General features: G+C 39.6%; 1 long non-coding RNA gene across 1 annotated transcript; it reads left to right on the top strand.

Annotated features, from left to right (window-relative positions):
* Window positions 1–20,840: 20,840 nt before the first annotated feature.
* LOC133044234 (uncharacterized) lies at window positions 20,841–26,278 on the top strand. Its single transcript, XR_009689910.1, has 3 exons — window positions 20,841–20,918; window positions 22,799–22,924; window positions 26,064–26,278. It is a non-coding gene; the product is annotated as an uncharacterized LOC133044234 (long non-coding RNA).
* The last annotated feature ends 1,043 nt before the right edge of the window (window positions 26,279–27,321 follow it).

Genomic DNA, 27,321 nt, shown 5'->3' with positions numbered 1-27,321 from the left:
AGGCCAGATTTATTAGACAGTAGGACAAGTAGGTTAGTAGAAAGGTGTGTTTGTTTGGTAAGTAATATAGCTCTCCTCTCCCAAGTTAGTTCCCATCATATTTTGTCTAAGATTGAGTTCTTGTTGAATGCCTGTGTATGGGGAATGATGAATCCACAGACCCCCACAACTGGAGACTGTTTCACTTAAACATATAGATCTGCATTTTTGCAGATGTTTCTAGTTTTAATGGGATTTTAATCCCAAAAGATTAAGAATCACTATTTTAAATACAGATATGATCAATCCCTTTTATAGACCAGGAGCCTAAACACATTTTTGTTGTTGTTGTGGTGGTGGTCCTGGAATATTGATTTGTGTACTAGTCTTATCTAAAACAACTTTTCATACATCAGATACACCACTAAATATTTTGCACTAATAAGATTTTCCCCACAGTATTATTTAGCCTGAAGGAGGTACAACAGAGAAAGTCTTCTGTGATCAAACCACATGACTAAAGAGTGTGTTGTTTGTGTTTACTTTTCAAGGTAAAATAAATTTCAAAGAGAAACCAGAATATTTTATGTCAAATTTTCAACTTAGTTCAGTTCAGTCACTCAGTTGTGTCCAACTCTTTATGACCCCATGGACTGCAGTACCCCAGGCCTCCCTGTCCATCACCAACTCCCGGAGTTTACTCAAACTCATGTCCCTTGAGTTGATGATGCCATCCAACCATTTCATCCTTTGTCGTCCCCTTCTCCTCCCACCTTCAATCTTTGCCAGCATCAGGCTCTTTTCAAAGGACTCAACTTATATACTAGGACTTAAATGCCTTCCAATTATATCTAAAAATCACCCTGATTGAAAACTATTGTACAATTTTATTAGATTGAGAACAATTCTAAATTAATTTTAATTATACTTCCCAAGAGTATTTTCCACCTAGTATTAAGAATAACCAGCCCTGTATCTCTTCTCCTTTAGGATTTCTGCATTGTTGTTGGCTGATGTCATGGACTTTTTGGTCTATGATTACAAGAATTCCCTATTTATAACTGCTCATGGCTGCCCCATGCCTAAAATGTCAGTTAAACTGTTTCTTCCTTTACAGTCAGAACATTGGCTATATAAATGAAACTCTTCAATTAAAATTTCACCAGTAGGGAGAAAATATTTGCAAAAGACATATCTGATAAAGGACTATTATCCAAAGTATACAGAGAAATCTTAAAACTTAATAATAAGAAAATAAATAACTTGATTTACAAATGGGCCAAAGATCTTAACAGATACTTCACCAGAGGAGACTCACAGAAGCAGAGGAAGAGATGCTCTATATCATATGTCATTGTTACTGTTCACTCAGTCATTTCCGACTCTTTGCAACCCCATGGACCACAGCACACCAGGCTTCCCTGTTTATCACCAACTCCCTGAACCTGTTCAAATTCATGTCCATCGAGTCAGTGATGCCATCCAACCATCTCATCCTCCATCGTCCCCTTCTCCTCCTGCCTTCACTCTTTCCCAGCATCAGGTTCTTTTCCAATGAGTCGGCTCTTCACATCAGGTGGCCAAAGCACTGGAGCTTCAGCTTCAGTGTCAGTCCTTCCAATGAATATTCAGGGTCGGTTTCTTTAGGATTGACTGGTTTGATCTCCTTGCAGTCCGAGGGACTCTCAAGAGTCTTCTCCAGCACCGCAGTTCAAAAGCATTAATTCTTTGGTGCTCAGCCTTCTTATGGTCCAACTCTCACACCTGTACATGACTACTGGAAAAACTATAGCTTTGACTGTATGGACCTTTGTTGGCAAAGTGATGTCTCTGCTTTTTAATATGCTGCCTAGGTTTGTCATAGTTTTCCATATAAGGAACAAGTATCTTTTTATTTCATGGCTGCAGTCACCATCCATTAGGGAAATTCAAATTGAAACAACAATGTGACACCACTACATACTTACTAGAATGGTAAAAATCTGGAACACTAATACTACCAATGCTGGTGAGAATCTAGAGCAACAGGAACTCTCATTCATTGCTGGTGGCAATGGAAAACGGTACAGCCACTTTGGAAGACATTTTGGCAGTTTCTTACAAAATTAAATATGCTCTTACTATAGCATCTAGCAATCACCCTCCTTGAAATTTCTTCAAATGAGTTCAAAAAATGTCTGCCGGAAAACCTGGAAATAGATGTTTAGACTGACTTATTCATAATTTTCAAAGCCTGGAAGCAACCAAGATGATTTTCAGTAAATGAATGGATAAATAAACCATGGTACATCCAGACACTATTCATTGCCAAAAAGAGCTGTCAAGCCATGAAAAGACATGGAGGAAACTTAAATGCATATTACTAAGTGAAAGAAGCCAGTTTGAAAAGACTATATCCTGTACAATACCAACTGTGTGACATTCAGGAAATGGAAAAATTGATTAAATAAATTCTAATACATCCATGGAATGAAATAACCTACAGCTTTAAAAAAATGAGTTAGACCTGAATTCACTGATTATTAAAAGATATTTGATATATATTATGAGCATCTAATGAACATGATGAAGAACACGTTATGTGGAATTCTTTAAATAAAGTGGTGTTAGTAGAGGTACACATATGATTATATTGCTTCTCTTTCATCGAAAATAAAATCACAATCTGTCTTTGACCTCATCTTAAACCACCTCCCCTTTGCCCACCGTACTTTAACCATCTTTCCATGACTTCATCAAGTATGTTCCTTCTTAGAGTTTTTGCTTGTCATTCTCTCTGCCTGAAGTACTTTTCATATATCTGGTTCCTTCTTGTCAACAAGAATTCAGCCTAACTACCACCTCTTTATGAAGGTCTTTCTACCCCCCAACCTAAAGTAGCCTCCCAGGCCCTCTCCATCACATCACCATTGTTTAATTTTCTGCATGGCACCAATCATTGTCTGATATTTTTCTATTTATTTTTCTTTGATAATTTTCTATCTTTTTCCACTAAAGTGCAAACTCCAGAAGAGCAGCTAGTGCCTGGAACAAGTAGAGAGCAAACAAATAATCGCTGAATGAATGAATAAGTACTTGTTCTTTTTTTTTTTTTCTTTTTGTGGCCATGCCACACAGCAAATGGGATCTTAGTTTTCTGCCCAGGTGTTGAACCCATGCCCTCTGCAGTGGAGGTGCAGAGTCCTAACCACTGGACCACCATGGAAGTCCCAGTACTTGTTCATTATTTATTTAGCAACTAGTATGATGATTATTTGGAGAAGGAAATGGCAACCCACTCTAGTACTCTTGCTGGGAAAATTCCATGGATGGAGGAGCCTGGTAGGCTACAATCCATGGGGTTGCAAAGAGTCAGACATGACTGAGCAACTTCACTTTCACTTTTTCACTTTCACTTTCATGATGATCATTCCAATGTAAATATTAAAAAATGAAAATAGAATTACCATATGATCCAGCAATTCTACTTCTGGGTATATACCTAAGAGAATTGAAAGCAAAGGCACCATATTTGTACATCCATGTTCATAGCAGCATTATTCACAATAGTCAAATGTGGGAAGCAATCCAAATGTCTATCCACGGATGAATGGATAAACAAAACACAGTATATACATGCCATGGGAATATTATTCAGTCTTAAAATGGAAGCGAATTCTGACACATACTACAACACAGTTGAGCCTGCGGATATTAAGCTAAGTGAAATAAGGCAGTCAAAAGAAACAAATATTGTATGACTTGACTTATATGAGTTACTTAGAATAGTCAAATTCATAGAGACAGAAAGTGGAAATGGGTTGCCAGGGGCTGAGGGCTGGAAAAATGGAGAGTTATAAACAACAACAAATGGGTATAGAGTTCAGTTTTGCAAGATGAAGCATATTCAGGAAATTGGTTGTACAACAATGTGAATTTCTTAGTACTAGTGCCTTACATACTTAAAAGGGCTTCCCTGGTGGCTCAGTAGTAAAGAATCTGCCTGCCAATGCGGGAGATGCAGGTTTGATCCCCGCTTCAGGAAGATCCCCTGGAGATGGAAATGGCAACCCACTCCAGTATTCTTGCCTGGGAAATCCCATGGACCGAGGAGTCCATGGGGTCCTAAGCATCAGACATGACTTAGTGACTAAACCACCACTCACTTAAAAATAGTGAAGATGGTAAGTTTTATGTTTTGTATTTCACACAATCTTTAAAAATGCTTATTTCGTAGTTCACACACAGAAAAGACTTAGAAACAATGGTACCCTAGAAGCAATGATCATCCTTAGCATCCAGATTGTGGCCTACTGGAAATTCCCCACCTGTTGGGTGCTTAGAAAATGATGGATTCCAAACTTGCAACAGGAAATGTACAAGATGGATTGAGACTCTGTGTGTGTGTATGTGTGTGTGTGTGTGTGTGTGTGTGTGTGTGTACATATGTACCTGAGACCAAAGAAACTACCAGGATTAACTGGATCATATCACAAGCACATAGGAATCAGGTTGAAGAGAGATGGGACAATGTGAATAGTGGAGAGGAAAAAATGACTGCAATTGATTTAAATGCACTGGTCATTTTGGGTAATTTGGTCATATTAACAGTACTAGTGACTCTGATCCATGAGCATGGTATATCTTTTCATCTCTTTGTATTGGCTTCAGTTCCTCTAGTCAGTGTTTTGTGGTTTTCTAAATACAGGTCTTTTACCTCCTTAGTTAGATTTACTCCTAGGTATTTTATTCCTTTTTGTTGTGTTTGTAATGAGTTCATTTTTAAGAAATAAAACCCAGAAATGGTTTAAAAATTAAAGACAAAAAAGGAAAATCATCTTTGTCACCATTGGAGGTAGCCAGAGTACTGACTTCTTTACTCTGGAAACTGGGAATTAGAACAAAACAATTAAGCATTTATCCATACTTTCTTGTATGAATTGACTGGCAAAGTATCTAAAGTGATATATTTGATTAAGCAAAGCACTTCTTTACAAAAGGATGAAAGCTAATGATTATAAAAGTAATGACAAAAGTGAAAAAAATAGCTATTTGGCGATCTCTATTGAAGTAATTGATTCTTCTAAAAGCTATCAGGTAAAATTTGGTGGAGGGCCACCTGAACTCATAGGTCATCTTAGCACCCCTAAAACTCTGTCAGCCAGACATGTGCTTCTTGACGTGATGCACTGTGAAATATAAAGCATCACCTGTGCAATAGTTAAGCAGAAAAAAAGAACAGAATCTAACCAGGTATTTAGATCTTACTTTAAGTTAGTAGGAAATGCAGGGGACAGAGGAACAATTTAAATGGCACCACAAGAAAATATCAAAAACCTTCAGAATGTGAGATACTCTACAGGACCATTGACCTGGTTTTTACAAGTAAAGATCTTGAAAAGTTGAAGAGGAGAAGGATATATCATAGTTCATAATATTAGGCTTTACTTTTGTGTGTTTTTAAAATTTTCATAGTGCAGGGTTAAAATTACTCTGTATTACAAATACAACATTACACAATATACAGAAATTAAAATATACTTTACAGTATCAACATTTCAACAAATAAAATTCCCTTCATATTCCTGGATTTCCTTCTAATCTTACTCTACCTCTGTGCCTTGGATAGATTCATCCACTGCACTTAATCTTTTCTATTGTTTTTCCTCAAATTGATGGAAACAAGAGTTTTAATTGTAATTTAACCATAATCAGAGAAGATAAAAATGAAAAAAAGGAGGGCAATTTTCATACTTTAAACTTGTTAAAATGACACATTTATAAAACATAAATTAATCTCTTCATGTTTTCCCCAAATATAAAATCTCTAATAGCTGTAAAAAATTGGAAGCTATTTTTGAAAATAAGTACCTACTTCAAAATAAATCCCCCTTTTCAGAACAAACTCTGATGTTTCTCAGAAAAGACTTATTCTTCCAAGTATCTTGGCTTCTAGTATGAAGCAAATCTAGCACGGCACTAATTGTACTCTTACATACATCAAATAATATTGGGTGATTATAATTACACCTTTTTTTTGAAAAAAGAGAAGATACTATGTGGTATATAGATGATGAGGTATGTTTACAATTTAGTCCATAATTGTCTTCTAAAATGTCAAATTTCCTTCTTTTTTAAAAATAATTTTTACTTATTTTTGGCTCTGCTGGTTCTTCATTGCTGCGCAGACTTTTCTCTAGTTGCAGCGAGCTGGGGCTACTGTCTAGTTGCAGGCTGAGGGCTTCTCGTTGCGGTGGCTTCTCTTGTGGAGCATGGGCTCTAGGGTGTGGGCTTCAGTAGTTGTGGCTCCCGCGGTCTAGAGCACAGGCTCAGTAGTTGTGGTGGAGGTATTTAGTTGCTCCATGGCATGTGAGATCTTCCCAGATCAGGGATCAAACCCATGTCTCCTGCATTGGCAGGCAGATTTTTCACCACTGAGCTACCAGAGAAGCCCTCGAATTTCCTTCTTTAAGGAGCGATTCTGAGTCCATCAGAGATGTAGTCAGTCCTCGGGAGTACAAAGGAGACGCATTTATTGGTAATCTGTGTGGACTGCTGATATCACGGAAAACAGAATCAGTATCAAAGGCAGATTGATGTATTGGAAAATGAATCTGGTGGGGGAAAAAATAATGAAAACCCCAGAAAGAAGAAATGACAATATTCACATAAGATAATTTACATAAACTTAAGATGAAAACCTTCTGTCTATAGATTTGACAGATGAGTGAACAGTGACAGTGTACAGCCTCTGACAAATGTCATCCTGAAAATAGCATGCCGACAGACTCCACGACTACAGAAACTGCAACCAAAGCACCTTGTATTAATCAAGAAGATTCCTAGATTTTAACTGTACAGATGAGTTATCATTAATCTGACTCTAGTCTCAGAAATTCCATTCTTACATCTCAAAACCTATTTTCAACAAAAATCCTATATCTTTGACACCATATCCATGTTTTTTCTACCTCTTGTTACATTTCTACCTCCCTCTACTATCCTCCCCAAAAGTATTCAGCTGGAGAAGTAAAATAGAAGCTGCTGGTTTCTGCAAAGTTATGAGGATGAATATAGCATTTTGAGAATTTGAGGAGGAGCCCCAAAGCACTCTGATGAGCTGTTTTGGGGGCAGAAAAGTCTTTCCTTGCCTGTTGCATTTTGCAAAATAGCATGATTTAGTACAAAAACTTGCACTCTGATCCAGACCTGTAATCGAATTCTGATTTTCAATACCTCCTCTTTGAGTCTTAGCTTTTTCATTCGTTAAATAGAGATGTAATGATTTTCTTCTTTGGGTTTTTATGGACAATAAAGTAGCTGAGACAGTATATGTAATGGAAAAGTTAAACAAACAAACAAACAAAAAACTGTCTATAATGAAAATAGTGGTGCTTATACATATTTGAGCTCCCTTCTTTTAAAACAGCTTAGGAGGCCACACAGGTGAGCATCTTGATTCTAAGTGACCTGATTGGGCAGGGGTGACTACTCTGGGATGTTGTTCTGGGTCCTTAACACTCAAGAACTCCTTGCTGTGTAATTTACTTATGGGGTTGTTTAGATCCTTCTGGGCTTCACTTGTGGCTCAGCTGGTAAAGAATCTGCCTGCAATGCGGGAGACCTGGGTTCGATCCCTGGGTTGGGAAGATTCCCTGGAGAAGGGAAAGGCTACCAACTCCAGTATTCTGGCCTGGAGAATTCCATGGACTGTATAGTGCATGGGATCACAAAAAGTCAGACGCAGCTAAGCAACTTTCACTTAGATCCTTCTACCAATGGTGTGTAAAGTAACCTATTGCCTCTAAGCAATGGGAAAGTTTAGAAAGAATACACAGAGGAGATTAAAGACAGAAGCTAAATGCTTAGGGGAAAAAAAAAAAAAACCAGAGCAAGTGTTGTTCTTGAACCAGGAAAAGTAAAGGCTGGTTACTACTGAGGCTAGCCTTCCAGTGCCCCTGGGTTATTATGTAAAGTAGACCACTCAACCTTGCTCTTGGTGGCACTCTGAAAAATGTTAACCCTGCCCTGGTGCACCTGGGGACCCACACCCTACTGACCAAAACAGGCGTGGGAGGAGCAGGGTTGAAAGAGAGGGTTTAGTAGAGGTGTTACTTGCTCAGTCGTATCCGACTCTATTGCGACTCCCCAGACTGTACCCTGCCAGGGTCCTCTGTCCATGGGATTCTCCAGGCACGAATACTGGAGTGGGTTGCCAAACCCAGAAGCAAAAAATCAGAGAGAGGAGAGAAAAACAAGAGGGGAACACAATACAGCGGGTGGGATGGTAGTCTTTGCGGCTCTGAGCCAGCCTAAGCCACGAGGGGAATCTGACCCCAGAGCCATCAGAAGTCACTGGTTGGTGCTCGCAGTTTAAATGTACAGTTTTCACTAGCTGTAGCAACTGGAGTAGACACTAGAGTCATTGGCACCGTTGCTGAGGTGTGACTAGCGTACCTGCGGGCCCATGTTAAGGACTGAGTCAGCAGCCACAGCCCAACACGGCCTGAAAGTTCTCTGTCATTGAAAAGACTAATCTGAATCAAAAGCAAAAAAAAAAACTTGTTTTGGGGTGACAAAATCTCCCGTCTGTAAGGGGAAACAAAATTCAACTCTTGGTGGCTGTCAGAATGAAGAGGTCTCAAAAGTGATAGCTCTGAGACAGAAAATGGAAGTTTGCACTAAATTAAGTATCTCAGTGTAAAAGGTGGGAGGGTGGGTGGTAGGAGGCAGTTCTGTGAGGAAGCAGTAAAAGTGAGCATTCAAGTCAGGGTAAAACCGCTCAAGTGAGAGAGCGTCAGGGCTGACTGACCTGCGGGGGGTTTTGTGTGTCTGTGAACAGAAAACACCACACACTTGAGGACCATGAAGGGCTCTAGCCCTGCTCGCATAGCCAGACCATCTCAGACAACACACGCCATGAAATCCAAGTGCACCTCAGTCCCACCAAGGGGAAGTCCAGCTCTCCTGCCTCTGAGTGGAGAAATGTAATGTACACTCAGCCCTTGGATCCAGGTTAAATAAGACGAAGAACTGTTGAGTGGGAATTAGTCATTGCCTAATCATCTCTGGAGATCTTTACAAAAAGGCTATATTTTTATTTGCCACTAAACAGTTTAGGTCATTCATACTTGTAGCTTGAGGAACATGCTATGTCATTTCTTATCTTTCTCTAGCCTAGACTAGATTTTCAGAGCTGTGGGTACACTTTTCCATGGGCTGTTAAAGAGGAAAATTGGGGCTAGCAGCTAGGCTGACAAAGCAGAAAGCTGCTTTTTCTCAGATGTTACAAGAAAGACTTAATGGTATTGCCATGAAAGATTACTCGAGGCCACAGCTTTTACAGCAGGATGACTAATTGGAGACAGCCTGCGATGTAAATTAAAGCCGCCATCTCAAGCTTGTTAAAATGCTTGCAGCTGGTCAATCAGGATGTTATGCAAAAATAGATGGGAAGGAAGCAGTTTTTGTTACCATTCCATTTTGCTTAGATTTTGATGTTGCCAGTGTCGAGTTGGATATCTGTACTTATATTTTGAAATTTTGAACTTCCTGAAACTCACTGAAAATAAATTCCCTTTTCTCTTTTTTCCCCCTGTAATGTTAATACCATTTGTATTATATGACAACACTGCCTCTAGCTACAAATAGATTTGCAGTTTGCTTTTGAGCTTGTGACATTGCCGGTCTAGAACTTAAAATTTTTTCAACTCTAAATTTCATTATAAAATCTTTTAGTGTGAGTAGTATTTTCCTAGAAAATGTTGATAGAAGGTTTTAAACTCTTACAGCTTATTAGTCCACAGCAATTCTAGTTATTTCTAAAGTTATTGAAAGCCTTTTATGGATCTTATACTAGGTTCACTTAGAAGGTACAATCTTCAGAATTATTCTAGTTTCCTTCTCATTGGAGGATTTCTGATATGTTTTCTTGCACAGAAATGTGGACTAATAGCTCTTCTCTTTTGCAGTTTATGAAACTTGGAAGATTTGAAAACATAAACATAAGGGGCAGAGAAATTGTTCCAAAAGTAAGGTTGGAGATGGGGCTGCAAAGAGTACCTGAGTCAAGCAGGAGAAAGGAAATGAAAGGGACAACAGGCAACACCGAACGAAGGCAGGAGAGACACACAGGACGGCAAAGGTGAAACAGCTCGGAGGTTAGAGTGATATTTCTGCGTGAAAGGACCAAGGAAGGAACAGTGAACTTTCATAGAGTCGCTCAGACTTGAGGTCTGTGGTTCTGACTTCAGAACTGCCCCCAGACCTCATCATTACCCAGAGACTGAAAAAGAGGTCTGGGCTAGATTCAGGTTAAAGGCAAATATCGCACACACACCCCCATATAGAAACAGGAGCAGAATATAACACACTTCTAAGGCGTTGTGGAGGATTTCTTTCTAGGAAGGGACTCTGGAATTAATTAGAAGTGTTGAGAGGTTTGTTCCCAGGCCACGGAGAGGACTGTCCCCCAAATTTTCAAGCCAGAAACGAACTTTAGGATTCCAGCTTTTAATATCTTCTTTGGATTTTTTTAATACATGGATGTGTAAAATGAATTTAATTTAATCCAGAAGAATAGATCAGATAGCCTGATTTATTCTACTTGAAATAAAAATACATTTTACCAGTTATCCATGTCATTGCAAAGCAAATACCTTCAAAATCTTGGTTGAGCTTCTCAGGGTACACAAACTTACTTAGAGATTAGCCAACTTTCCTGATGATATCAGAGCATCTGTAGATTTTTTTAAATGTAGAGGTTCTGATATTCTCAGTACCATAAATTCCAAATTATTTCATTGTATTCCTCCTGATATAGTGTAGGGGAATATTATAATCTATCTCAAAAAAAAAAATAGAAGTAAATATGAACAAGTGGAGTTCTAGAGTTTTTATTTCCAAGAGAACATTAACTGCCTGGTATTTAAGTGCTTTACATTTCATGAGTTTATGATTTAAAATCTGAAACATATTTAAAGTAGCAAAAAGAGTTCAGTGTACTTTTACCTTATCACCGGAGTTATCAGGTTTCTGCTGCCTCTGTTCCACCTATCCCTGGTCTTCCCTTTTTGGAAGTATTTGGAAGCAAAATCCAACTGTTGAGAACTCAGTTCATACACCTTCTTTGGTGCGAAGTTTTGAAAATATAGGCATTTTCTTTGCACGGTCACAATGCCATTATCACACACAATAAAAGTGACATTTTTCCCTTTACCTCATGCCCAAACCATAATCAAATTTGCCAGTTATCTCAAAAAAAAGTATATTTTCACAGTTGGTTAGTTTAAATAAGATCCCCAAATATCCTTTATTGCTTATAATTACCATGTCCTGTAAGTCTTTTATGGTCTAGGCAATAATTCCTCTCCATTTTCCCCCTTCAAGCCACCAGCTTGTTGAAAAAGCTAGGCCAGTTATTCTGTAGAAATATTTATTTTTAAAGTGGAATGTTTAAAGGTTAAATAGTAGTGTGGGGGCGGGGAGAGGATATATGTGCACATACAGCAGAAACTAAAAGAACAGTGTAAAGCAATTATACCCCAATTAAAAACTGTAATAGAGTGTCCCCTAAAATACTTGGTGCCTCACTAAATAAATAACTGAAGCCCTGGGACTTCCGTAGCAGTCCAGTGGTTAGGACTTGGCACTTCCACTGCCAGGGCCTGGGTTCAATCCCTGGTCAGGGAACTCAGATCGCACAAGCCATGCAGCACAGCCAAAAAAAATAATAGTGATAATTGAAGCCCTAATGGATATTATTATCTCACTTGAAATTAACCCTTAGAGTATTTATTTCACTCCAATTTACAAATCAAATCAAATAGGTCCCTTGTGAATTGGCCAAATTGATGTCCACTTTCCTCACACAATTAGATTTTTCCTTTGAGAGAGCTATGTAAATTTAAAAATAAATGCTACTGTATTATTATCTTGACGTTTTGGAAAATGTTCATATATTGGTGGACTGGCAGATGAACAATGAGTGTACTAGCCCCCAATCAATGTTTTTGTTGCTCAGTCACTCAGTCGTGTCCGACTCTTTGCAACCCTATGGACTGCAGCACACCAGGCTTCCCTTTCTTTCAGAGTCTCCTGGAGTTTGCTCCAACTCATGCCCATCGAGTCGGTGATGCCATCCAGCCATCTCATCCTCTGTTGTCCCCTTCTCCTCCTGCCTTCAGTCTTTCCCAGCATCAGGGTCTTTTCCAGTGAGTCAGTTCTTTGCATCAGGTGGCCAAAGTATTGGAGCTTCAGCTTCAGCATCAGTGCTTCCAATAAATACTTAGGGTTGATTTCCTTTAGGATTGACTGGTTTGATCTCCTAGTTGTCCAAGGGACTCTGAAGAGTCTTCTCCAGGACCACAGTTTGAAAGCATCAAATCTTCATTGCTCAGCCTTCTTTATGGTCCAACTCTTACATCCATACATGACTACTAGAAAAACCACAGCTTTGACTAGATGGAACTTGATCAGTAAAGTGATGTCTCTGCTTTTTATTATGCTAAGTTTGTCATAGCTTTTCTTCCAAGGAGCAAGTGTCTTTTAATTTCATGGCTGCAGTCACCATCCACAGTGGTTTTGGAGCCCAAGAAATTAAAGCCTGTCACTGTTTCCATTTTTTCCTCATCTATTTTCCATGAAGTGATGGACCAGATGCCATGATCTTCATTTTTCGAATGTTGAGTTTTAAGCCAGCTTTTTCACTCTCCACTTTTCTCCACTTTTCACCTTCATCAAGAGGCTCTTTAGTTCTTCTCTGCTTTCTGCCATTAGAGTGGTATTATCTGCATATCTGAGGTTATCGATATTTCTCTCAGCTACCTTGATTCCAGTTTGAGCTTCATCCAGCCCAGCATTTTGCATGATGTACTCTGCATATAAGTTAAATAAGCAGGGTGACAATATACAGCTTTGACATACTTCTTTCCCAGTTTTGAAATGGCAACCCACTCCAGTATTCTTGCCTGGAAAATCCCATGAACTGAGGATCCTGGTAGGCTACAGTCCATGCGGGTGCAGAGTCGGACCCGACTGAATGACTTCATTTCACTTCACTTTTCCCAGTTTTGAACAAGTCCATTGTTCCATGTCTGGTCCTAACTGTTGCTTCTTGACCTATATACAGGTTTCTCAGGAGGCATGTAAGGTGGTCTGGTATTCCCATTTGTTAAATACTTTTCCAGTTTGTTGTGATCCACACAGTCAAAGGCTTTAGTGTAGTCAGTGAAGCAGAAGTAGGTGTTTTTTTCTGGAATTCACTTGCTTTTTCTATGCTCCAACAGATGTTGGCCATTTGATCTCTGTTTCCTCTGCCTTTTCTAAATCCAGCTTGTTCATCTGTAAGTTCTTGGTTCACATTCTGTTGAATCATTGTTTTTACTTTATTATTATTATTGCTCTTAACAATAGCTCTCTTCACAGATATAGAAAAAAATTTATGGTTATCAAAGGAGAGGGGGCAGGGGTAAATTAGTAGTTTGTGATTAATATATACACACTACTATGTATAAAATAAATAACAAGGACATATTGTATGTACAGGGCACTTTACTCAGTATCTTGTAATAACCTATAATGGTAAATAATCTGAAAAAATAAATATGCATAACTGAATCACTTTGCTATACACCTGAAAGTAACACAACATTGTAAATTAACTATACTTCAATAAAAAACAAAAAAAAAATCTAACCCAGAGTAGATGTTAGGAATTTGCTAAACCCTTTTCAAATATTGTCTCATTAAACCTGTAAAGGTGACACTGTCATCCCCATTTTATTCAAAGCTTTCAACCCCGATTTGTGTGACTGAAAGCTCTTAAACACTTAACATTGCCTACCTCCACGTGCTTTATTTTCTTTTGCTTATACTGCTTTACATATTATTCCATCAATGTTCCCTTTGCCCTGACTGAATTGTTTTAGAGGCTAAAATATTTCTTCTCCCCAGCCCTCCCTCATGACTTTTACCTATTTGCTCTCTGACTTTTTGACCAAGCTGACTTTGAGACCTTAGACAATGCCAACTCATCTAGTGGACAGTGATCCGCATCACAATATTTCCAGTGTTTTAGACCATATGACAGTCAGTATTGATTTTTCCTGTCTCTGAACTGATGAATTTTGGCTTTTTATTTGACTGTTGCATCTTTTTTCTCCATCAGCTTATTTTCATTTGAGGCTTCACATGGAAGTCTTCTCAGGTGTGTCTTATCCAACAGAGATATTAACTTTCAGATGCTTTTCAGTATTGTAGCTTCCCAAGTCCCAGTGAAAGATAAAGTAATATTTACATTAGGATGTCTTATCTGATATAATCTATGGAAAGTGCTCTAAATATTTATTAATGCAATATACCCTACTATATTAAGTAATATTTCATATTTATTATTGGATATAGCTTGATATAAACTTAAATTTGATATAAATCTGGATTCTGAGAACTCACTTTTAATCTGATGTTTTAGACATGCCTCAACTGTTGTTTTCATGAGGCCACTTTCCTTCATGACTTTGAGGATATTACTCAGGGCTAGCATCATCAAACAAAACTTGGAGATGTTTGTCATCTTCCTATTTATGTTTCTGGGGCTTTGACTGCAACTTGTGCCAGGTTCAATTAAATACCATGACCAAGGAAACGTCATCCTGTCTCTTGTCAGCATCATGATTTAATCACTAAGATACTCACCAAGTCTTCGAATGAGTCCTGGAGATTTCCGATGGCCATGTCTGTGAATCAGCTACACTTCCTGTATTGTACACTCTATATTATAGGAATTGTCTGGTGGATATCATTCCAGGGCAGATCCAGCTCCTCCCTCAGCTCCACTGGGAACTCTGTTCATCCCACTTCTAAAACCAAATGGATGGTAACAACAGAGTGATCATTATTGTTGTTTAGTTGCTCAGTCATGTCTGACTCTTTATGAGCCCATGGACCGTAGCCTGCCAGGCTCCTCTGTCCATGGGATTTCCCAGGCAAGAATACTGGAGTGGCTTGCCATTTCCTCCTCCAGGGGATCTTCCCGGCCCAGGGATCAAACTCGTGCCTCCTGAACTGGCAAGAAAATTCTTTACCACTGAGCCACCAAGGGAAGCCCAACAGAGTGATTATCCAGTTAGTAAATATGTTAGTTAACAGGGTTGTCTCAGGTTAACTTAACTAGGCATTACAAACACAGCTATTTCACTTCTGAGCCACAACCAAAATCCTGGCCATAATGCACCCACTTCAAGATACGCATGGTGAGGTCCACACAGTTTCTCTCAAGTGATCTTCTAGGGTTATCCTTACATTGAGCAAGATGGAACCATGGGCTGAGTTCAGAGGGCACAGGTCTTTGGCCTTACTCAAGGATTAGCCCAGTCTGGTCACTTGCCCTTTTAAAACATCACCAAGAAAACTAGAGTTGTTGAGTATATCTCCCAAGGAACAACTCAGCTGCACAGAGAGATAGGGAAAAAAATAGATTCATATGAGACTCAGCTATGAATACTTGAGATGCCTTTCACAGCCCTTTCTCATGTCCCTCTGTCCTTGTTTCTGGTGTGGGCCAGAAATAGGTGCTCCTAAGGGCTCCCAATTCTTCAGTGCCCCCTACCCTTGAGGCAAGCATTTTACCCACACTATTTCACTTAAATTTTTATAACAATCATATGAAGTAAGTAGTAGGGTCCCAATTTTACAGATTTATGAAATCAAAGCTTAAAGTAGCTTGTATCTGTTAATCTCCTCAGTCAGGTTAGAACAGAAATTGAGATCATTTAGGAGTGTTTGTAGAATTGTACATTGCTAAGATATTTCTATCATATTTTGCAAAGGGATTGGTTCATAAGAGATTTGAAACAACCAGAAAGAAAGGAAGGAAGGAAAGAAGGAAGAAAGGGGAGATGGAAAGAGGTAGGGATGAAGGAAGGAAAGAAAGAAAAAGAGAGGAAGGGAAAGAAAAAATTGATCCTTTCCTTCAACAGCTTGAGAAATATGGGTTTAGACATTTAATGATTAGTCCAAATTTTCACATCACGAAAGTGTCAGAATCAAGGTTAACACCTTCTCCTGGCTTCAAAGTTCCCGCTCTTTACAATGACACTCTGCTATCTCACAGTTCGATGATGGTGATGATGAGTTAAGAAAGAAACAAACCAGCAATCTGATGATAATTTGTCATTAATTTAAAGAGATTCACAAACTCAAACTTCAGAATTTGAAGGTCTGAACTAAGAAAAGGAGATTACATACCGAAGCCAAGGTTTTGGCTCCTGTATAGCCACCACCATCATCTTTTTGATCACAGTGATTATGGTCAGCATGAACTGAGAACTGAGAGCCAAGAACTGATTTCTGTGCGTAACACGAATTATCCTGTGCTCCCAGGACGGCTCAGTGAGGCAGGCATTGTTTGCCCAGGCGGCAGCAGAGCCAGGATGCACAGAGGCTGTGCCTGACATTAAAGCCCTGGCATTTAACCGCTGGGCTCTGCTCTCCCACTTATAATCCACAATCAATTCATGAGGATATCTGCGGAGGCACCGAAGCTTGTTCATGAATAATGGGGGCTTGGGCATCAAACTAACTGGCTTTGAATTTGGTTCAAGAGCTGTGTCATTTTAGGCGCTGGGGGTGAAGGGGGGAGGATGGGGGAAAGAGAAAGCGAGTTTGGGATCGACATGTGTACACTGCTATATCTAAAATGGATAACCAACAAGGACCTGCTGTATGGCACAGGGATCTCTGCTCAATATTATCTGGCAGCCTGGATGGGAGGGGAGTTTGGGGGAGAATGGATACGTGTATATGGCTGAGTCCCTTGGCTGTCCACCTGAAACTATCACAACATTGTTAATCGGTTATACGCCAATATAAAATAAAAAGTTAAAAGAACTGTGTAATCTTAGACATGTTTCTTAACCTCTCTGTGCTTCAGGTATCACGTCTATAAAAAGACCTGCCTCAAAAGCTTATGGTAAGGATTAAATTTTTTAAATGAATGATGTTTGGCACACGGTGTTCCATAAATTATAGCTATTGGTGATATTGTTACAATTATATATCAGTACTTTTTAGGTTGACACAAGAGTAAAAAAATGTGGAGTTATAGTTTGTGGATTATACTATATAATCCACAATATAAACTATATTATAGTTTGTGGATTTTGATCCTTGGTCAGACTTTACAAAATTTTGCTTTTCATAATAATGTGTGGCTTTGTGGAGTTCCATCTAACATGCTACGAAAAAGCAAAATTAACCTAATACTTTGTATTTGCTAGGATGCCACAATCTTTATTTTAGGTCTTCTCATTTGATTAAATTGCTGCTCTCTTAAATATTGAAAGAAGCAGACCTCAAAAAACAAAACACCCCACCAGGAAGCTGTTACTCCAAGGAAAGGAAACCATTTATGTATTTGTTTCTGAAAGATATCTATGATTTCAGTTCTAAGAATGTAAGTTCCAGAAACTAACACCGGGAACAGTCTTCTGCATAGTAGGTGCTCAGTAAACGGTGGTGGTGCTTTAGTCACTAAATTGTCAGACTTTTTTGCAACCCCATGGACTGTAGTCAGCCAGGCGCCTGTGTCCATGGGATTCTCCAGGCAAGAATACTGGAGTAGGTTGCCATTTCCTTCTCCAGGGATCTTCCCGACACAAGGATTGAATCTGCATCTCCCACATTGTGGGCAGATTCTTGATCCTCTCAATAAAGGCATCTTATGGAGAACTCAGTCCCAGCGGATTGTATTCCTTTTAAAATATATGTCACTTTAAAAAAAATCAACCTTTGCTGTCTTTCTACCAAAAAGCTGTATCATGCCACTTTTGCTCTATTTATCTGCATTGAGCAGAAAAGAGCAGCCCGGGCTTCAGCTGTGTGTCTGCTACCTTGACCCTCTAGCTTTTCCCTGCCTGCGGGGTAGGCAGCGCCGGCAGCGAGCTGTGTGTGCAGAGCGCGGCCCCTGAGTCAGCGTTACATCACCCTGAGTCAGATCCTGCTCCCGCATCACCGCGTGGGGCGGCTTGCTCTGCAGGCCGACACTGCAGGGCTCACCGCAGTCCTCGGCCCCTCCCAGCGCGCTCCAGTCGGCGCAGGGAAGGCGGGGTGTCGCCGGGGGCGGGCTTGCTCCTGCAGCAAGAATGCCTCGCCGCTCAGCTCGCCCCTGGTCCTCTCTGCTGTGGTTTTTGCCATCTCGCAGATGACTCTGCAGCCCCCCTGGCTCTCCGGCTTTTTCTGCCCCTGCTGTTCATTTACTGACCTCTCCCCATCTCCTTAGAAGGTTTCAAGGGTAGCCTCTTTTCTCGGGTAATAAACTAAGGAAAGAAGTTGATGTTTGAGGTTAAAAAAAAAAAAAAGAAAGTCTCAATTCTGATGACATGATTTATGACTCCATCAATCTTTGGCAGATAATTTCTAGCACCCGGACCTGATGATGCCCTAAGAATATGAGAATCTGACTCCGTTGGTCCAGGTGGGGCCTGAAAAACTATATTCTTAAAACCTCCCCATGTCGTTTGGGTGGACAGCCAGGCTCACCCATCATTAGACATGATCATTTTCGAAGTCCTTCTAATTCTAACAGTCTATGAATCAAGTCCCTGAGTCAAAAAAGGAATTTATTAACTGCATCGACTTAGATGGACCACCAAAAGGTAGAAAGATTCTTATTATTTTATTTTGGTAAAAATAAAATGCTTGTATCTTTTTTAAAAACCAAGTTAAAATACCGTGTGATATCACTTATATGTGGAATCTAAGATAAAATACAAATGAACATATTTACAAAACAAAAACAGACTCACAGAACAGACTTGGGTTGCCAAGGATGGGAGGATGGCAGAGAGAGAGATGAGGAGTTTGGGATTAGCAGATGCAAGCTATTATATATAGAATGGATTAACAATAAAGTCATATATATATATATATAAAACTGAGTCACTTTGCTCTACAGCAGAAATTAAATACAACATTGTAAATCAACTATACTTCAGTAAAACTAAAAACAAAAAAAGACACAATCATTGGGCAACTGCAGAACTATTTGTGTTTAAGCATGAAGTTTTGTCTTGAAAAATTCTAAACTGAACGGAAGTGCCAAGTCAGAGCCCTGTGGCCTCTCACTGGGCGAGTAGGTCCAGGGTCCCAGGAGAGAATGCGGTCAGCACGCTGGGTCAGCAGGATTCCAGCTCTCCCAGGCGGTTGGCAGCAACCGGCCAAGCTCTTTGTGAGCACTTCCTGCCTTATTTGTTTGCTATGGACTGCATCAGGAAACAAAGTCTGTCAAATTAAATTTTCTGGCTGAGCCCTTTGTTGAGAAAGCTACATTATCTATGACATCAGTGACAAGGCCAGAAGCAAGAAAATATACGTGAATCTCCTCCCTCAAAAGTATTCAGAAAAAGAGAGGGAGGCCAGATGTTTCCTTTCTGAGAGCAAAGGGCCTGAGAACAATGGGTAGGAGGAACAACTATGAACGGTCCACTTGGACTACTTCCTCAGTGCCTCTGGATGCTACCAAGTTCCATGAGGGCGTCACACTCCTCTATCCTAGGACAGTGCCTGCCAAGTAACAGAAGTTCAAGAAATATTAAATAAATACATAGATCAGGCAGTTCTGATCATCGAAAGACCGCTACCTGCTGAGAGTTAATAGGGGAAAAACTCTAGTGAATTCTAAGCTCAGAAAGACAGAGATTAGGTCTTACTCATTTTATGGGGCTTGGCAACATCGTCAGTACATTTTGTCATCGTCAGTACATTCTGTCAAAATGAATTGGCCAAGAGCTCTTCTAGTTTGAGGGAAAGAGAAGCAACATAAGAACTGGTAGTAAAGGTTACCAAAGTCTGCATGTATAATATAAATTATACATATAGTTGGCTTTTTTTTTTTTTCTTGAAAAACTAAAGGCACCTAACTGTCGATGGTAATACTTATTTCAGTAAGAAAAATAGCATTTTTCAAGGTAATGTGTTTACAAACATGAATATGATAGTCTTAGGACAAAACACTGAGTGATTAACAATAGTGAAAATTTTGAATTGCCCTAATTCAACAGGGAACTTGTTAAACAAATGCTGATGTTTTTATGCAATTATATTTTTGGTCGAAATCACATTTTCAAAAACATTTACTGCCGTGGGGAAATTTATATATGTTAAATCAGAAAGACAAGGCAGCAGAAACTGTCGGCTCCTCTCCTGGTCATCTCCCTTCTCTTTCCTAACAACACAGCTTTGTCAGAGTTTCTCCTCTCCTCTGCATAGCTGCGTGCTTCAGTGGGAAGCCCCGCTCTAGGGAAGCAGTCGCCAGTGATCTCCATGAATGCCCCCTTGCAAGTGGTAGGCTGAGACATGGTCAGGCATAGGTTATTTCAGGCCAGTGATGTGGTTTGGGTGGGGAGGAAGCTTCTGGAACATTTTCCTCCATCTTAAAAAGAGACACAGGAAACCAAAGTTCTGCTTCTACCTATTCGTGTGTCTGCAGGTGATGCCCGCACCATGGCAACTACTAGGCAGCGAGGCTGGGCCGAGCTGACACCAGGAGAAGGCAGGAAGAGAGGAAGGCCTAGATGGGGGTCTGGCTGGCTGTTGATCTGCTGGTCCCTCAAACTTGGCATCATCCACTGTAAGTCGGTGGCCAAAAGTCAATTCATCAAATGTCCACCCACTGTAATCAATTCCCCATATGGCCAATTTGCGGAATTTACTCACTGATTTCAACAATTTAGATATTTAGACACAGATGACTGATTTTCATTTAGTCTTCAAAACAGCACTTAAGAAATATTCAATTTGTCTTTGTCCCAGTCCCTTATTGCTGTAACTTGAGACTGTTAACGAATTGTCCTACTTAAGAAATCACTTAAATTTGTCTTTGTTCCAGTTCCTTATTGCTGTAACTTAAGACTGACTATTAATGAATTGTCCTGCTTAAGAAGTCACTTTTTATCTGGACTTCGGTAAGCCAATTATTTCTGATTGTTTAAGGCAAATGAATATTGAGCCTTGGTTTTCTCTTACTTGCAGCTAAAAGCATATTAATACATGTTGATTGAGAGAGAGGCAGAAGAATTATCCCTCATTTATTTCTGAATTGTAGGAATGGGAATACAGCTGATTTGTGCATTTATTGTGTTTATCTTTGCACTTTCTATGTTTTCCAATTTTTAAAATAATGAATGTGTATACTATGAATAAATGAAGTGAAAGTCGCTCAGTCGTGTCCGACTCTTTGCGATCTCATGGACTATAGAGTCCATGGAATTCTCTAGACCCCGTGGACCATACGGTTCATGGAATTCTCCAGGCCAGAATACCAGAGTATTCCCCTTCTCCAGGGAATCTTCCCAACCCAGGGATTGGGCCCAGGTCTCTGTCATTGCAGCCAGATTCTTTACTACTTGAGCCATATGAGTGAAGTATAAAACTATTCTTAAAATCTGTGTTCAGTGCTGTAAATGGTATAAATGCTAATCTCAGAGGGTTGTAAGAGGGTTGCTAAGTGGCACTGCGTTAAGCTAAGGAGAATGGTGGGTGGGCAGCAAGGCTTCCCAAAGGAGAAGCCACTGACTTAATTCTAGAAGAATAAGTATGCATGGGATGAGTCAGAGGTGAGGGATAGGACCTCTGACTCCATTGTTCCTGATTTGGTTCCTGATTTGAGGAGGACTAGGGGAACACTTTCAGAATATTTATTGTCTCCTCTATGCCCACACTTTTCAAATATGCAACAATTGAAAGCAAGTATTATTATCTCCCTTTTATAGAGCTAAAGACTGAAGCTCAAAAACTCACACAATGAGCAAATGTTGGAGCTGCAATTTAATAAAAGTCTTAATATTTCAAGCAACAGCCCTCACAGATGAGCTTCCTAGGGGTAGAAAATCAGGACATGGAAGCAACCTAAACGTCCATCAAAGAGGATAAAGAAGATGTGGTACATATGTGCAATGGAATATTGTACTCAGTCATAAAATGATTGAAATAAAGTCATGTGCAGCAACATTGATGGAACAGAGATTATCATACTGAGTGAAGTCAGAAAAAATACCATATGACCCTGCTTATGTGTGGAGTCTAAAAAAATGGCACAGATGAACTTATTTACGAGATAGGAATAGTGACGGGTAGAAAATAAACATATGGTTACTGAGGGTGGGGGAAGTGGGGAGGAGGGATAAATTCGGAGTTGGGATTGACGTATACACATTGCTATATATAAAATAGATAACTAATAAGGTGTAGAGCACAGGGAACTCTACTCCATACTCTGTAATGGCCGGTATGGAAAAAGAGTTTTAAAAAGAAGGGATGCATATATATATATTAATAAAGTTGATTCACTGCGCTATCCAGCAGAAACTAAGGCAATATTGTAAATCAACTATACTCCAGCAAAAACTCAAGAAGATCCTAGCGTGTTAGAGCTGCAGTGACTAAGCAGACAAGAACGGCTGTGATTCTGAGTAAACTGAAAACCAACTCAAAGCACTTAAGCAAAAGCGGAATGGATGGCCTTACGAAGCTAGGAAGTTTGAATAGGGTGGGATGAGCATCAGGCTTGGCTATACCTAGGGTTTAAGGCTGTGGCCAGTACAGGAAACATTTCGCCTACAGAAGGAGAGAGAGTCCCAAGACTGCAGAGAGGGGCCCGCAGGAAAGGTGCCTCTGCAAGGCCACTGACCACCCCCCGTTGTCCCGGAACCTGAGGTTCCAAAGCAGCAGAAGAGTGTGTCACTAAGGTCAAAGTGGTCCACACTCCCATCCAAAAATGTGTGAAAAGGATCTGCATCATTTTGGCATTTGTTGTTTATGTATCACTGTTGTCTGCCCTTTAAAGAATCTTATTGCCTCGGGAGTCTGGACACAGAGACTCGGTCTTCGTTTCCACAGACAGAGGAAGGAAGGGAACTCACTTTCCAGCATGCAGTCATGAGGCACCCTGACCACAGGGGGATCTTTCAAGGTAAGGCTTTCATTACCATTAAGTAGAACGCCTGTTTTTCAACTCAGTGCGGAGTATTTATATTTTAGAACCTCCTGATGGAACCATCGAGGCAAAAAAAAAAGGGGGGGGGGGAAACCATCTATTTTCTTTTTTCCTCTACTTAGTCCCTAAAACAGGGGTGGGCAGTTTTTTTCCACAAAGGACCTAATAGGAAATATTTTTGGCTCTGCAAACCATATAGTCTCTGCAGCGATGATTCAACTGCATTCTGATGCAAAAGCAGCCGTGGACAATATGTAAACAAATGAGCATGGCTGTGTTCCAGTGAAATTTCATTTTCCAAAACAGGAATTGGGATATATTTGGTTTGCAGGCCTTGGTTTATTTGCCAGTCCCTGCCCTAGAGCACTGATTTCTTTAAAAAAAAAAAAGCTGATTAAAAAGCACCATTTAAGAAATACCCGTGACAGAGCAAGAAAATTTTACATCTTATACAGGTACATCGTGTTTTGATAATTATCAAAGACATCAGTCCAAAATAAAAATCCTTATTACCTGTTTTCTGTTTCTATTCATTCCAGAAGAGGAATAGCCTTACCAAAGCATGTAGCAGCTTAAGGGACTTCCCTAGTGGTCCGATGGCTAAAACTCTCAGTTCGAGGGGCTTGGGTTTGATCACTGGTCAGGGAACTAGATCTTGCATGCTATAACTAAAAAGAGATCCCACATCCACAGTCAAGACCCAGCGCAGCCAAATAAGTAAATATATTTTTAAAAAATTTAAAAAGGCATGTAGCTTAAAAATTTAAATGAATAAAATTGTTTTCATAGAAAAATACGTTTTAAATAAGTTTAAATTTAAAAAATGTTTTAAAATCTTGCATTCCAAATGTAAATTTGATTAAGAGAAAGAATTAGGCAATCTGAACTCTGAGCAGATTGAGTGGTCATACATTTGAGGGACCAATAAATCATATTTCCTTACTGAGAAGGGGAAATTGATGAAAGAAGGACTGCTATTTTTAATCTCTAGAAATTCCTACCCAATGACAGAGGTAGAATTCAAAACTTGTTTACAGACTGTACTTGGCTTTTTTTTTTAAAAAACAGTAACATTTCATTTTTATAAATTAAAAATATTCAGACTAACAAACTTCTAACGTCTATTAATATACAGATTAAATGTACACACCATCTTATTTAAACTTAAAAGAACTCCGTTTGGGGATCATTATTATCATTTTCTTACACTATGGCAAAAATGTACTCCAAACTATAAGCTTAACTCATGTGTACATGGTAACCTCAGAAACTAGGTGGCTTGGGCATTATTATCCTTACTTTCAGAAATAACACAGCATCAGGATCAGGGAGGTGACCCGATTTTTCCCACGTCACACACTAGCAGAACTAGAACCAGAACCTAGATTTTTGGGCTCCAAGTCCACATGCTGTACTCTACCATATTTATCAAAAACCACCCTCATTGCCATGCAGACTGTCCTAATCCTCAATTGCTTTACAGATTGAAAAAACAAAACTGAGTCAAAGAACAAACTATTTCAATTTTCAGGTGTAACTTAGAACTGTTCTTTAAAAACCACAACAAAAAATTTTAACACATGTTTTGTGGTCGATCACTTAAATCTGTAGGACGAAGGGGTAAAATTCGATATGGGATATTGACCTGTGCTCCATGGCTGCCTAAAAGCTCAGGTGAACCCTGGGAGTCAGGAGTTTTTGAATATGCTTAAGTCTGCCACAATTGATGTCATGTTTTTGACCCAACAGTAAAAAACTGACTGTCCAAGAAGGCTATGTACCAGTTTTAATATTTTATTTTGTTATATTAGTGAGCCCTGTAAAATTTTATTTGAAAAAATATTACTCTGCTAAATAATTTACTAGGCTAGATCATTTTTCTCCCAACTTTCATATTTTGTGGTACTCAGATTTCAGAATCAAATCTATATCTGAATGTGAAAAATATGCAGTGAGGAAAGCAATTACATTGTTTTAAAAGAAAAGCAATTTTGATTATTGCCATATGTTGATGATTTTGATAAAATCTATCATGCATGTGAACTCCAATCAAGGGTTTTCGAGGTATTCTATAGTTTCAGAGTAAATTAAACACACAGTATGTGCTTAATAAACATTAAACATTAGTGAACAAAAATGAATGAGTGAATGAATGAATGCAGACTTAAAGGTCTCAGGAAGGAGGGTGACCACAGAGCTAAGTGTTGTGCTGGAACAGTGCGGCCACCAGGCCCTGAAAGCCATGTTTCCATTCCCACTGCCCAATGGTTCTTCCTTTCCTGAATAATTTTTATTGTGGCAAAATATGCATGACATAAAATTCACCATTTTAACTATTTATAAGTATACAGCTCAGTGGCATTAGGTAAATACACCACTGCCACCCACCACCAGAACTTTTTCTTCTTCTCAAACAGAAGCCCTCTACCCATTAAACACTAACTCCCATTGTCCCCTCCTTCCAGGCCTTGGAAACTACCATTCTATTTTCTGTCTCTATGAATTTAACTGTCACTCTGAGTACCTCCTGTAAGTGCAAAGATGCAATATTTGTCCCTTTGTGTCTGGCTTATTTCACGTAGCATATTGTCTTCAAGGTTCATCCATGTAATAAGTGTGTGTCAGCCTTTTAGGGCTGCCTAATACTCCACTGTATGCATTTTATGTGTTGATGACATTTTGTTTATCTGTTCATCCATCAGTGGACATTGGGGTGTTTCCATCTTTGGGCTCTTATGAATAATGCTGCTATGAACATGGGCGTACCAATATCTTTTTCCAGTGCTTGCTTTCAGTTCCTTTGGGTGGATACCCAGAGTGGCATTGCTGGATCATATGGTAATTTTGTTTAATTTTGTGAGGAACTGCCGTGCTGGTTTTTGTAGCATGGCACCATTTCATATTCCCTTCAGCAATGCACCAAAGTCCCAATTTCCCCACATTATCATCAGCTCCGGTTATTTCCTTCCTCCCTCCCTCCACCCTGCCTTCCTCCCTCTCTCCCTTTCTTCCTTCTTCTCTCTTCCTCTCTCTCTCCTCCTTCCTTTATTCTATCTTTCTTCTTTCTCTTTTTGATAAAAGTTTTTCTAATGGGTGTGGTTTGACCACTTTATAGCCGAGTAAGAAGCTGAAGAAGAAAGGAAATGAATGACCATGAGAATCCAGAACATTAAAGCGAAACCAAAGCAGCAACTCAGAGACTCCATCTAAGTAGCTGTTGTAGGATTTCCTCACCACATCCTGTTGTGGATATTCCCAGGGGATCTCAATCCACTAAGAAACCAGAGGCACATGGATTATGTTGTTTGTCAAATATGCTATGATTTCAATCTAGTGTTTTCTCTTTTAAAAAGTTATCTGGATACAAAGTTAACTAAACTATTTTTAGTTTTGACTCTAAGATGGATGGATTGCTTCCCAAATCTTTCTCCTGCACACACTATACTCTTTGAGTTCCAAATATACAGACAGAAACTTAAGGACATAAAACAAAGTATTTGGAAAAAAAATAAATTACACAATCATCTGTGAGTAGATGTTACATTATTCTATTTTTCCAAAATAAATGGAAACCCTCCAGTTCCAGAATTATCTAGGAGATCACTGTCTACCTGTCCCTCCAGTGTTCTCTTTCATCACCCTCATGATACACCTAAGTACGCTCCTTGAACTTCATGTGTGTGTGTGTGCTCCCTTGTGTCCAACTCTTTGTGAACCCATGGACTGTAGCCCACCAGGCTCCTCCATGGAATTCTCCAGGCGAGAATACTGGAGTGGGTTGCCATCTCCTCCTCCAGGCAATCTTCCTGACCCAGGGATCAAATCCAAGTCTCCTATCTCCTATCAAACCCAGTGTCTCCTGCACTGGCAGGCAGATTCTTGACCACTGCCTACCTGGGAAGCCCCCTTGGACTTCAGTGTCCCTCAAAGGATCATCTGTGTGATTCTTATGCCCAAGAGAGCACAATACTCATATCTGAAGAATTAACATCGCCACTGTTTCTCACCGCCAAAGGGAGTTTTGTTGCCTATCTGTCACCCGCAGGCAACAGATGTGGCTAGTCTGCTTCACACAATACTGCTCTGTCCTCATCCCCACTGAAGGCCTAGCGAGAAGGAGCTTAGTGGAGTTTGCTCTGTCAGGCTGGAAGGAACACTGAACATCAGCTACGCACACGTTCAAGCCAGCCTTTACAGATCCTTCAGAAACGCATGTTCCTCATAACATTTACATAGACTGTGCTTTTTAGATCAATCGAAGTTTTAGGTTTGCAACAAAACTGAGTAGAAAGTAGAGAGTCTCCCTAGAGTGGTATCGTACAGAATAGTTTCACCGCTCTAAAAAATCCTCTGTGGCTGCCTATTCATGCTTC

This window comes from Dama dama, chromosome 23, assembly GCF_033118175.1.
Source record: "Dama dama isolate Ldn47 chromosome 23, ASM3311817v1, whole genome shotgun sequence".
In the NCBI taxonomy this organism is placed as follows: Eukaryota; Metazoa; Chordata; class Mammalia; order Artiodactyla; family Cervidae; genus Dama; species Dama dama.
This window is presented reverse-complemented; position numbering and strand designations above follow the sequence as displayed.